We start from the raw sequence: 13,710 nt of genomic DNA, 5'->3' as shown, positions 1-13,710 counted from the left end.
TAGGATATCCCAAGGACGATATGGGATACTATTTCTATGATCCATCTGAGCAGAATGTATTTGTTGCTCGGAAGGCGGAATTCCTTAAAACTAAGTTCCTAATGAAAGGAAATAGTGAAAGGAAGATAGATCTTGAAGAGGTTCAAGATCAAGTAGATGATACACAATTGGTTGACACTAACACTCAACATGAAAATGTTGATAGTGATCAAATGGATGATCAAAATACACAAGACATTCGTAGATCTGGTAGGATTAGCAATCCTCCTGAGAGATATGGGTTTCTCATAGATGGTTGCTATACGGTTGATTTGGATGAACCAACAAACTACCAAGATGCTTTATCAAGGATTGATAAAGATAAATGGCAGGAAGCCATGAACGCTGAGATGCAATCCATGTATGACAACCAAGTTTGGGAACTTGTTACACAACCTCCTGGCTCTAGGCTAGTTGATTGTAAATGGCTTTTCAAAATGAAAACCGACATACATGGAAACTTGGATACATATAAAGCTAGACTTGTTGCAAAAGGTTTCACTCAAACTCAAGGGGTTGATTATGATGAAACTTTTTCGCCTGTGGCAATGCTGAAGTCTATCAGGATATTATTTGCCATTGCTGCTCATTATGATTACGAAATATGGCAAATGGATGTCAAAACTGCTTTCCTAAATGGATATCTTGAGGAAGATGTCTATATGGTTCAGCCCGAAGGTTTTGTCGATCCGAAATATCCTAAGAAAGTATGCAAGTTAAAGAAGTCAATCTACGGATTGAAACAAGCATCTAGAATGTGGAATCATCGTTTTAATGAGGAAGCCGAGAAATTTGGCTTCATTAAAAATGGTGATGAAGCTTGTGTATACAAGAAAGCTAGTGGGAGCACTGTCATGTTCCTTGTACTATATGTGGATGATATATTATTATTTGGAAATGATATTCCACAAATGCAAGGAGTTAAGACTTGGCTAAGTAGCTGCTTCTCCATTAAGGATATTGGAGAAGCAAAATACATTTTGGGGATTAGGATCTACAGGGATAGATCCAGGAAATTGATAGGTTTGAATCAAAGCGCATACATTGAAAAGGTCTTGAAAAGGTTCAAGATGGAGAACTCTAAGAAAGGTTTGGTACCTATTCAAAGAGGAACGCTTCTCAATTCATCTCAGTGCCCCACCACAAAAGATGAACAGGAGAGAATGAAGAATGTCCCATACGCGTCTGCTATTGGGTCAATCATGTATGCAATGATATGTACTAGACCGGATGTGTCATGCGCTCTTAGCTTGACAAGTAGATACCAGAATAACCCAGGAAACAGTCATTGGATTGCTGTTAAAAGTATATTGAAATACCTTAGAAGGACTAAGGATATGTTTCTTATATACGGGTCTGGTGAGGAGGAACTCGCTGTAAAAGGTTACGTAGATGCGAGCTTCCAAACTGATCGAGATGATTCTCGATCACAATCCGGTTATGTCTTTACATTAAATGGAGGTGCGGTCTCTTGGAAGAGTTCAAAACAGGATGTTGTTGCCTTATCCACTACAGAGTCAGAGTACATTGCCGCCTCATTGGCAGCTCAGGAAGCTGCATGGATGAAGAAATTCATCGACGACTTAGGAGTAGTCCCTTCCATTCAGGACCCTCTTGAGATCTTTTGTGACAACGAAGGTGCGATTGCTCAAATCAAGGAACCTCGTGCTCACCAAAAGACCCGTCACATTGAGCGGAGATTCAACTACATAAGGGATGAAGTTGAAAAAGGAAAGATATGTATTCACAAAGTTCACACAGATCATAATATAGCGGATCCACTCACGAAGCTCTTACATGGTCCATAACATGAGGAACATGTTTGTGCATTAGGGCTTCGATATTCTAGTGATTGGTCATGATCTGTTTTAAGTATTGTACCGGAACGAAATTATTCAAACTCATTAATATAACTATGGAGTTAATTTATTTGAGTTATGTTCCTATTTTGCATATTTCATCCATGAATAAGCAATTATTCTGAATTTCCGTAGTCGATCACATTTGTGGGAACAAGTGTGAGGTTTAGACTATTATGAACTTGGATTGGTATACATTCATAGGTTGAATATGGGGCAGGGTTGCTACCAAGGTTCATAGATATTTGTGGGATACAAATATCGGAAGACCCGCTCTCAAGATTTACTGTATGGAGCCTTTGTGGTTGATCACATGTAATCTTGAGTAAAGGCGAATATCATCGTATCCTCTGACCTGAGATACATATTGGGTCCTAATATTCACCAAGTATTATGCCTTGATTCTTTCCTTCGCTATTCTGAAATATGGTAGTACATAAGGAAGAGCTCAGGTATAATACAAAGTGTGTATCTAGGACGTATGTAGTCAAGATGGAATTTGTCCCTCTTATTCGTTGAGAGTCAGATGTCTAAGGCCTGATAAAGTTAAATCTATAAGAGAGTGGTCACTCTGTATCTCTTGGATTTGACATGACATCTAGGATGAAAGGATATAATGAAAGATTCACCTAATCATATTCGAGATGGGAACTCGAAAGGGATGATGTTATTGAATGGCACAAAGTCATAACATATTAGGGGTGATGGACGGTGTGTTAGGCTGTATCCATCACTTGCATTAATTTCTTATGTTTCTCGTGCAAGTGGGAGATTGAAGGTATTTCGTATGCCCGAGAGACATATCAAATTAATGTGGCTAACATGTTATGATCCAAGTCGGGTCATACCCAATAACAAGCTTACCAACACCTTATAAGTATTTAATCATAACGAATGGATCGTTAAATAAATACGCGACACTTGGATTTCAGAAAATCGGGTTTCTGAAATAATTTCACTTGAGATAAATTATTTGGATAATTTATATAATGAGGAATTAATTATTTAATTGGTTTAAATAATTATTTGTGTTTATATTTATAAAAGGGTTTATAAATATATAAGTGTAAGTAACAAAATATGGGATCTTTTAATAAGTTTTATAAGAAAATGGAAGTAACATTTTTTTTAAAAACCACCCATATGGGACGGCTCATGGGGGTTTTAAAGGGAATCCCATGCTTGCTATTTCTTGTTACTTGAAAACACACAACTCAATACAAGCATGCTTATTCATATAACCAAGTATTGACTCCTTTATTCAAGTAACTAATGCAAGATAGATAGAAACAAAAGGTAAAAAATTCTGCTCTCTCTAGGCATGCTGGCCAAACTGTTTTGAGGGAGAGGGAGAGGATTTTTCTTGCTAATCTTGCTCATCTAAGTGTCCTAAAATCCTAACCAAATAATAGAAGGTGTTGGTGATTAAAAGCTTGGGGTATGCTACACTTGAGGCTTCAAGTTAGAAGCTAATATTCATCACATTCATCTTCATCTTGAGCTGTAAAAGGGTGCTGCTGTCCGAATTTTACAAGGTAGAAAAGTGGGTATTCAAGCTAGATTAACAAGGGTGTTAAGGTTATAAAGTCTAGCTAACTTAAGGGTGGTGTTGGAGGATCAAAGGCTTGAAGTTCTACACTTTTGTTCATCATCCTACTACCATTTTGGACAGCCCTTAAACTTAGTTTTAAGGAGGTATAAACTCTATATTTTCTTGTTAATTAGTAAGCATAATATTCACAACTTGATCCAAGAAGGGATTTAACTTTAATTAGTTTATAGATAACAAGTTTAAATTGGTAAATTACACGCTTCCGTTTATTATGATTCTTAAAAGGTTTTAAGATATATGAACTTGTTAAATCCCAACATGCCTAACAGACAATAGTATATAGTACTATATTGATAGTAATGGTTCACTAAAGAATAAGTCAGGAATGACCAGATATTCCACTTATAGTAATTTTTGAATTTTAGAAAGTTCGGGTTAATCTTTAGCAAGACGTTGTATAACTTTACTCAAACTTCGTTGCTATTAAATAAGTCAGGAATGACCAGATGTAACCGGGGGCCCAGGACTCTTGACCAGAATCTAAGTCATGGCATTCGAGATCCACAAGCTTACCCATAAATGGCAACCTAGACATCATTCACTTACGACCGTGAGTAGCGATGAAGTTCACATGAATTGTACATTATCTTTGATTAACCTTCACTTTAGGTTTATATGTTATTATATATGTTATATTATATTTATTAATGTATTAACAATTTGATTATCTTATATTATATATTATAAGTTATTATTATTAAATTAGTATAGTTATAAAATAAGTGTTTATTAATAATGTATTGTTATTAACTTACATTATAAGCATTATACTTTATTATATAGTATACTTAGTTATTAACCGTAAGTTATAATAATAATATTAATTTAGTATATGTAATATACTTATGTTAATCGAAAATCATACTAATATATGTTAATTCGAATATTAATTCATTAAATATTATATTTATAATTTTTATAAACTTAGTTAATTATACAATTCAGTAGGATATTTTATAAAAATAATTTTATCAAGTTTTGTATTTATTTCCCACTTTTCTTTATATATATACTCGGTTTATATTAATCAAATTTAATTAGGTAATAAATATTAAATCGACCTAAATAAATAATTTTATATTTTTTACAGGTTCTATATTATGTAAAAATGTTATAAAAATTATTAAATCAAATTTTGTATCAAAATATTATTTATTTAATGTTTTCTAATTATTTAACCATTGTAATCGGCCTATAATTAAATAAATAGGAAAAATAATTTAAAACTAATTTTAATATTTTTTTTAAAGTATCTAGTGATGCTACTAATCATATAAAATTTTTATAAAAATATTTAATACACGTTTGTATTTATTTTGTATTTTCTTTATTATTACTCTCAGTTTAGAATAATGCAAACGTAAATTCTTTTTAAATACTAATCATCCAATTTATTTAATTTTTATAATTTTTTCTTGTTTATAAAAGTATAATAATCTAAAAAAAAAATTATAATTATTTTTATTACTCTTTAATATTTTATTACGAATTTTATATTTTTTTATGTTTAAATATAACATAATTCATATTTAATTATAAATAATATTCCATAAATTATCAAAATTATTTTTATACATCATAATGCTTAAAATACTAATTATAACATGTAAACATAATTTATATATATTAAATTTGAATTTTTAAAGAATATACAAAAAAATAAAAGCAATTCGATAAAAAATATAAAAAATACCTCAAGTACTTTCCCAAGTTTGTGAGAGAGTTTTTCCAAAGATTTGATACAAGTTTTTATGAAATGGAAGTGGGTATTTATAGGAAAGAAATGGTTGGTGAAAAGAAAAAATATAAATAAAATAAAGGTGCCAATTTTGACAAAAAATAAAAACATGTTAAAAATGTTTTTAATAAGTTTTTGTTTTTGAAAATATTTAGTCAAAATTCATGGGCTCATTATTTAATTTATAAAAAAATCTCTTTTTTTATAAGCTAAAAATATATATATAATGATTAAAATAACTTATCATTTAATTAATAATTATGTTTCATATAGTTTTAAATATAATACGCATTAATATTAATATTAACTAAAGTTATTTTATATAATTAGTGTAAACTTTAGTTAACAAAAAGTGTCGACTAAAAATAAATATTTGGTCAATGTCAAATTTAATTATATATTACGTATGGATAACAACCCTATAGTCAAATTAGTCAATTCAGGTATGGAAATATGAGGGTTGTTATAGTACCTACTCGTTAAAAGAAATTTCGTCCCGAAATTTAGTTGTTGCCATTAATCGGTGTTGTTCGTACATAGACGAGGATATTTACGTTTTATTTGGTTTTCACGTTCCCAGGTATGCTTGGGGCCTTGCGTGAATTCCAACGGATAGAATATTATTCTGTTTCAAGAATTAAAATCATACAAACCATAATTTCTACAAGTTCTTCTACGAAGTGCATTTTATTATTAAGGCAGAGATCATTCAAAATGATGATGTTATACAAGTCATTTCAGTAAATTAGATACATGAAATATGTTATGAATAATATTGTGCTCATTTAAAACCTTGAGCGTTTATGCCACAATATTGGGGCAGATAAGACAGAGAGGAGTTCGTGAAATCATATTCATGAAATTTGATAGAGATCATCATTGTTTACAACAAGAATATCTTAATGATGAATATGAGTTGAAAAATAAAGTTTTATCACTATTTAATAATATGGATAAAACGATTCGATTATAGGAAGCGTATAAACGAAGCTATCGTAAAAGAGTGAATGATAAAATTAAGTGTTCGCCTTAACTTTTGACGTAGTCACGATTGATTTCCGGAATTCAAGGGATTAAAGGAAATCTTCGTAATCTATAAGATTTGATTCTCCGGTATTCACGAAATTTTGAGATTTCTTTGATTAAATGCGATGAATTGCTTGATTGACGTGTTTGGAAATTTTGCTATAAATTAGCTTCTTCCGTTTCATTATCTTCACCACTTCTATACTTTCTTCCTAAATTCATACTTCCAAAAGATTTGTTAATATGTTCAATCCTGTATTGATACTTGTTATTATACTGACCATATATGCAGTCATTCTTCTTTTTCTTTTACCACCAGAGGAATCAGTTTACTTCTACTATGCTCTTGGGGTTATAGTGTTTTTAATTCTCCCGTGTCTTTATATTGCTATACGCATTGATATACACGGTTTGTAGTTTCGGAGTCGTTATCGGGCTTTATATTTTCCCTTATATGTCAGCGCTTTATGCTTTTGTTTCTTCTTCCCGACTTCAAGTCAAGCGAATAATGGTCCAGAACTCGTAGGTATGAAGTTTCGAATGATCATAATTTATAAAGTAGAAAGGGAAGGTAATAGCACGATTTGATTTGTCATATTACCAGAATATTCGGAAAAGACCGAATCATCAAGAAAAATATTTTCTTGATATGTTTAGAGGTTAAATAAAATGTAAGAGTCGTGTAACATGGCGAATGATGATTTATACAGTCTATGAATCATCATCTTCCATTAAAAATTTAGCATGACTTACTGTAATATAATCACGTTGCCCTGACGTCATTATATTATACTAACTCATGCTTCAATTCCCAACACTTCTTCAAATCATTCATAATTTAAACTTGAATTTTACAGAATATAGAAACTAATACAGTTTCCTTTATAATGTGATAAAGATATCGCAAAGAGATAAATAATTGCGGACAAGAATCGTTATGATGATATCATCAGAAATATAGAGGATATTTATGATGATATTTTGGAATTTCTAAGTTCGAAAGTTGATGAAGAAAAATTTTCCGCAAGCTTTTAACATGACTTCGGAGCAAGATATTCTCTAAAGAATTCATCGGATCCAGAATTACCTGGATTCTTTGAATATAGGGTTTGGTCCTTGTATTTGTCCTTGGTCTCCTCCATGGTTAGCTCAATCCGTTTTTCAGTTCTAAATTTTCTTTTGAGCTTTTCCAACGTACCATTCTTTATTATAAAACTTTTGGCCATTGAGACCATCTACAATTTTGCTGTTTCCTCTGCATTTAATGCAGCCATATTTGAATCATTGGTTATCAATCCGAGATGGTTTCATGAAATTTCATTTTTAGATGATTAAACGCTGATTGTAATCATCAACGGATCTAATGGTTGATGAATAGGCGTTGTTGATTTCAAAAGAAATGAACGATAATTTCGGTGGTTTGATGTGATAATTCATCATAGAATACGAATGAATATATATATATATATATATATATATATATATATATATATATATATATATATATATATATATATATATATATATATGAATTTAGTAATCTTTAGGAAGATAACACCTGCTAAAGCTTTACTTGCATTCTGATATGTCAAAATTAGAATATGTAATTGAATTTGTACGAAAATGGTTGTTCTTTAGTGAACGGATACATATATCTTGTGAACGTAAGTAGTATAGTTACTGATTATTGAATCAGAATTGAAGAATGTACAATGCAACATATTAATGTGAGATATAAATATTTCTCGGGTATTATCTACCCGTTAAAATATTTTCACAATTAACCGTTTGTACAAAAGAACTTTAATTACAATCTTTATGGAGATATACGTTCATATATGTATTCTTCAAATATAATATAGATTTAATGAGTTAATATAATATTAAAATCATTTGATTTGCGGTTGGAACAAGAATAAATAATCTTCAAAACTTGAGAGATTACATAATCGTCGCGGAATATTTCTTTAATGGGGTTATGAATCAATACTTCATCGTTCATTGTTATTGATATACCTCGGTATATGATGTTGGTGCTCGTGGAATTCTTGTGAAATTCACATGACACGAATAATGTTTTCTAAAAAGTTTCGAGTACATCAAAAATGGAAGTGTAAAATCAGACATGTATTTGAATAATACACTTGATTTATTATGAAATGGAGTTTATTGTGCTGAAGCAGTGATTAACGATCATTAAGTCATTAACGAAGGATGTACATTATAGCATATTATTGATATGAATTAACCAAGTAGTACATACTAGTTAAGATTTACACGTAATAGCTTAGTACGAAAAGATTTATTATTGTTTCAAACCATATATATATAAAGTATACATAGATAATTCTTCAGGAAGAATGAGTCAATACATCTTAACTCATTATTACTAATATTTCTTGGTATCTATGGGGCATATGATGTTGATATCTGAGGTACTGTGTGTGATGTTGAGGCGTGAAATGCAGATGTTGTTGTTGGTGATGCTGATGCTGTTGGTGGTGATGCTGATGGTACTGGTTATGCTGCTGGTGCTGCCGCTGGTGTTCGTAGGTTTCGCACCATATTCTCCAGAGCCACCACTCAAGCGCGAAGCTCGTTGACTTCTTCTATTATTCCGAGATGATTGGCAGTTCAAACAAGTGGATGAATAAGATCTAGAATTTTAGATATTATATATTCGTGACTGGATATCCTGGAAATAAGGGTGAAAATAGTGTTCCGAACGGGTTCGCCGGTAAGTGCTTCAGGTTCTTCACCAAGAGGTGAATTCGGTTGGTGAAAGGGATTACCTTCTTCTTGTCTCCATTGATTAAGTTTACTACGAACCCATCCCCAATTCATCCAAAATAGATGATGGCTGATTGGTTCGTTTGTTCCGGTTACGCTGCCATTGGAGCTCGAGGAATCGGTTGAGAAATCCATATTATGTGATTTGATTTAGGATTTGATATGAGATTAGCGTTGAATACTGGATGATATATTCATCTCCTTGAATATGTATATGTAGCAAAAAGATTTCCGTAATTTACGGAGGAAATTTAGGAAAAGTGTTAGACAAAGATTATTGGGATAGATACGATAAGATATAATAAGATATGATGTGTCTATACTCTAATAATGGTAGTATGACGTGTGTAGATGATAAGTATGTAATCTGATAATCTTTTGATTAAAGATTTTCAATTCGTAATGTCCTATTCAGGTCTAGGGGCTTGAGCTATAGGATCCTTTAAATCAGTAATCCAAATGCTTTCTATTCTTTAGTTTCGTAGACGTCATCCGTCAGGAAAATTCAATGATCAAAACAACAAGAAAGCAAAGAAAGTAATGAATATGAATAGTGATGACATTATAATGTCTTTGAGATTCTCGATAACTCAATAACATTTTTTGGTTCGCAAACCGATGCATAAAGGCATAAGGCATATAGGTACGTGATATAACAGAGAGTTATATACATTTAAATATGAATAGTAACAAATATAGGAGTTTCAAAATTCATGGATAATATTTCATGTAATACATATGTAATACACAAACCATGATAGATGACTTAGGAATGTCAAGAATTTCAGAAATCGTAGTGTCGCATTTAAATGCGGTGGCGTAATTGGATAGTACTTAGAAAAGTGAACAGAGTTCTTAGATTGACTTGGCATTCTAAGATAAGTAAAGTTTCTAAAGTATAGTGTAGCATTTAACAATTAAAGGCAACAATTAAAGGCACTATAGTCAAGGAAAGTTGTAGTCCTACATTGCTAAGGTACCTAATTGTATAAGGCACACTTAAAATGCAATCCTGGTTCTCTACAACAACCTGCTCTGATACCAATCTGTCACACCCCCCAAAATAGACCAGGGATAATTGTGACTAATCATATCATAACACAGTTGTATAAACGAGAACGACTCTATATGAGACTTTTTAAATAAAACCTTTGTTAATAAAACAGCGGAAGCAGTAATACATGTTTACATTATTATTAAAACGTAAAATAAATGTTTATGAACTAAAATTTAATATGCGATGTGGACTCCATGCAAGCATCAAATCTATCATCACAAAGTTGCAAACAGCTAGCTCAATCATCACCTGAGACAAAACATGCCTAAAGTGTCAACCAAAAAGGTTGAGTGAAATTCACAGGTTTATAAATAATATCCAAAGTTTTAGACCACAAGATTTAGTTTAAAGTTGATTGATATAGAAATATCAATCTAAAAGTGTTGCTACATTTTGTAATATCGCTACTAAACAAGTTTACCCTATGACACCTTGTACTGTCAGTGTCGTGGAATCATTATTATGTAACCAAAGACCAACGATCGAATGGTTAGAGACATTACTCTCAATAGGCCTACTCATAATAATTAAGTTTACATTTAAACGTAGCAATTGACGATATTACGGTAGGGATTTAGCATGAATCAAAGCATGACAACATAGTTAACAATTTAGTACTTGTGTCTAAGTGTAAAACAGTTATAAAGCAAGCATGTGTCTCACCCCAAAAGTTATAAATAGTTAAGTAAACAGTAAAAGTGGGGCTATGAAAATCACCTTAGTAGCACAAAAGAGTATTCCACGAAAGAATTGAACGGAAGGACGTGACCGAGATCTCAACCTAGAGATAAAACATATGATCAGACATTGCCTAACAGACAATAGTATATAGTACTATATTGATAGTAATGGTTCACTAAAGAATTTCCATTTTCGAAAGGTTACTATTTATGGAAAGTTTCCACTTATAGTAATTTTCGAATTTTAGAAAGTTTGGGTTAATCTTTAGCAAGATGTTGTATAACTTTACTCAAACTTCGTTGCTATCAAATAAGTCAGGAATGACCAGATGTAACCGGGGGCTCAGGACTCTTGACCAGAATCTAAGTCATGGCATTCGAGATCCACAAGCTTACCCATAGAATGGCAACCTAGACATCATTCACTTACGACTGTGAGTAGCGATGAAGTTCACATGAATTGTACATTATCTTTGATTAACCTTCACTTTAGGTTTATATGTTATTATATATGTTATATTATATTTATTAATGTATTAACAATTTGATTATCTTATATTATATATTATAAGTTATTATTATTAAATTAGTATAGTTATAAAATAAGTGTTTATTAATAATGTATTGTTATTAACTTACATTATAAGCATTATACTTTATTATATAGAATACTTAGTTATTAACCGTAAGTTATAATAATAATAATATTAATTTAGTATATGTAATATACTTATGTTAATCGAAAATCATACTAATATATGTTAATTCGAATATTAATTCATTAAATATTATATTTATAATTTTTATAAACTTAGTTAATTATAAAATTCAGTAGGATATTTTATAAAAATAATTTTATCAAGTTTTTGTATTTATTTCCCACTTTTCTTTATATATATACTTGGTTTATATTAATCAAATTTAATTAGGTAATAAATATTAAATCGACCTAAATAAATAATTTTATATTTTTTACAAGTTCTATATTATGTAAAAATGTTATAAAAATTACTAAATCAAATTTTGTATCAAAATATTATTTATTTAATATTTTCTAATTATTTAACCATTGTAATCGGCCTATAATTAAATAAATAGGAAAAATAATTTAAAACTAATTTTTATATTTTTTTAAAGTATCTAGTGATGCTACTAATCATATAAAAATTTTATAAAAATATTTAATACACGTTTGTATTTATTTTGTATTTTCTTTATTATTTCTCTCGGTTTTGAATAATGCAAAAGTAAATTCTTTTTAAATACTAATCATCTAATTTATTTAATTTTTATAATTTTTGCTTGTTTATAAAAGTATAATAATCTCAAAAAAATTTATAATTATTTTTATTACTCTTTAATATTTTATTACGAATTTTATATTTTTTTTATGTTTAAATATAACATAATTCGTATTTAATTATAAATAATATTCCATAAATTATAAAAATTATTTTTATACATCATAATGCTTAAAATACTAATTATAACATGTAAACATAATTTATATATATTAAATTTGAATTTTTAAAGAATATACAAAAAAATAAAAGCAATTCGATAAAAAATATAGAAAATACCTCAAGTACTTTCCCAAGTTTGTGAGAGAGTTTTTCCAAAGATTTGATACAAGTTTTTATGAAATGGAAGTGGGTATTTATAGGAGAAAAATGGTTGGTGAAAAGAAAAAATATAAATAAAATAAAGGTGCCAATTTTGACAAAAAATAAAAACATGTTAAAAATGTTTTTAATAAGTTTTTGTTTTTGAAAATATTTAGTCAAAATTCATGGGCTCATTATTTAATTTATAAAAAAATCTCTTTTTTATAAGCCAAAAATATATATATAATGATTAAAATAACTTATCATTTAATTAATAATTATGTTTCATATAGTTTTAAATATAATACGCATTAATATTAATATTAACTAAAGTTATTTTATATAATTAGTGTAAACTTTAGTTAACAAAAAGTGTCGACTAAAAATAAATATTTGATCAATGTCAAATTTAATTATATATTACGTATGGATAACAACCCTATAGTCAAATTAGTCAATTCAGGTATGGAAATGTGAGGGTTGTTATACCCGATCCTCACACCAATATCATCAATCAAGTAGTTTTGCTGAACTTAATGCCAGACTTGAAAAAGCGTTTCACCAACAAACCTAAGAAAATAAAAACATACGAACTACATAAACGGGACAAGGTGGCACCACCCGGTACCGAAACGCCGTGTCCCCGAATAAATCCACAGTACATAGGCAAAATATAAAATTATCCAAGTACAAACCAATGAAACGGAAATAGTTTAAAACAAATACAACATAACATGCGCAACAATCAATCACTGCTCGGCCAAAAATCTCGGGTAAGGTCCCAGTTCACACCATACGTATCCTGACAAGCTTGGTACGGGTCATATGAAGGATCAGGTCTCGGAGGAGTAACAGACGTATAATCGGGAATGGTAGTTCGCGTCGGAATATACGCCTCCGGGTTATGACGCATCTGACGCTGAATTTCTCGCTGATGGATCTCCAACTGATTGTGGGCCCTAATTCCCCTAACATCGTACTCAACCCTGTCAACACGCTCTCCCAAATGACCCAACTCTGTTCCAAACTGTCCTAGTGTTGTGTTAATCGACCCATAATTTTGTTGGTGCCAAGTCATCAAATCCTCATTATGCCTACGCTGCTCTGCCAACATTCGCTGATTATGCTCCACCTGAGCATCATATGCTGACCTGCTGTCCCTATACTCGATATGAAGACCGTTGACATTGTTCACCAACGAATTCCAACTCTCTTCACCCATTGACCACGTACCCTGTACGTTCGCACCACTTGAGCTACCAGCCTCATACGTGGGTCGACTAGCCCCACGTCCACGTCCACGAC

This window comes from Rutidosis leptorrhynchoides, chromosome 2 (genome assembly GCF_046630445.1).
Source record: "Rutidosis leptorrhynchoides isolate AG116_Rl617_1_P2 chromosome 2, CSIRO_AGI_Rlap_v1, whole genome shotgun sequence".
Taxonomy (NCBI): Eukaryota; Viridiplantae; Streptophyta; class Magnoliopsida; order Asterales; family Asteraceae; genus Rutidosis; species Rutidosis leptorrhynchoides.
The sequence above is the reverse complement of the archived record's forward strand: the minus strand, read 5'-3'. Positions refer to the sequence as shown.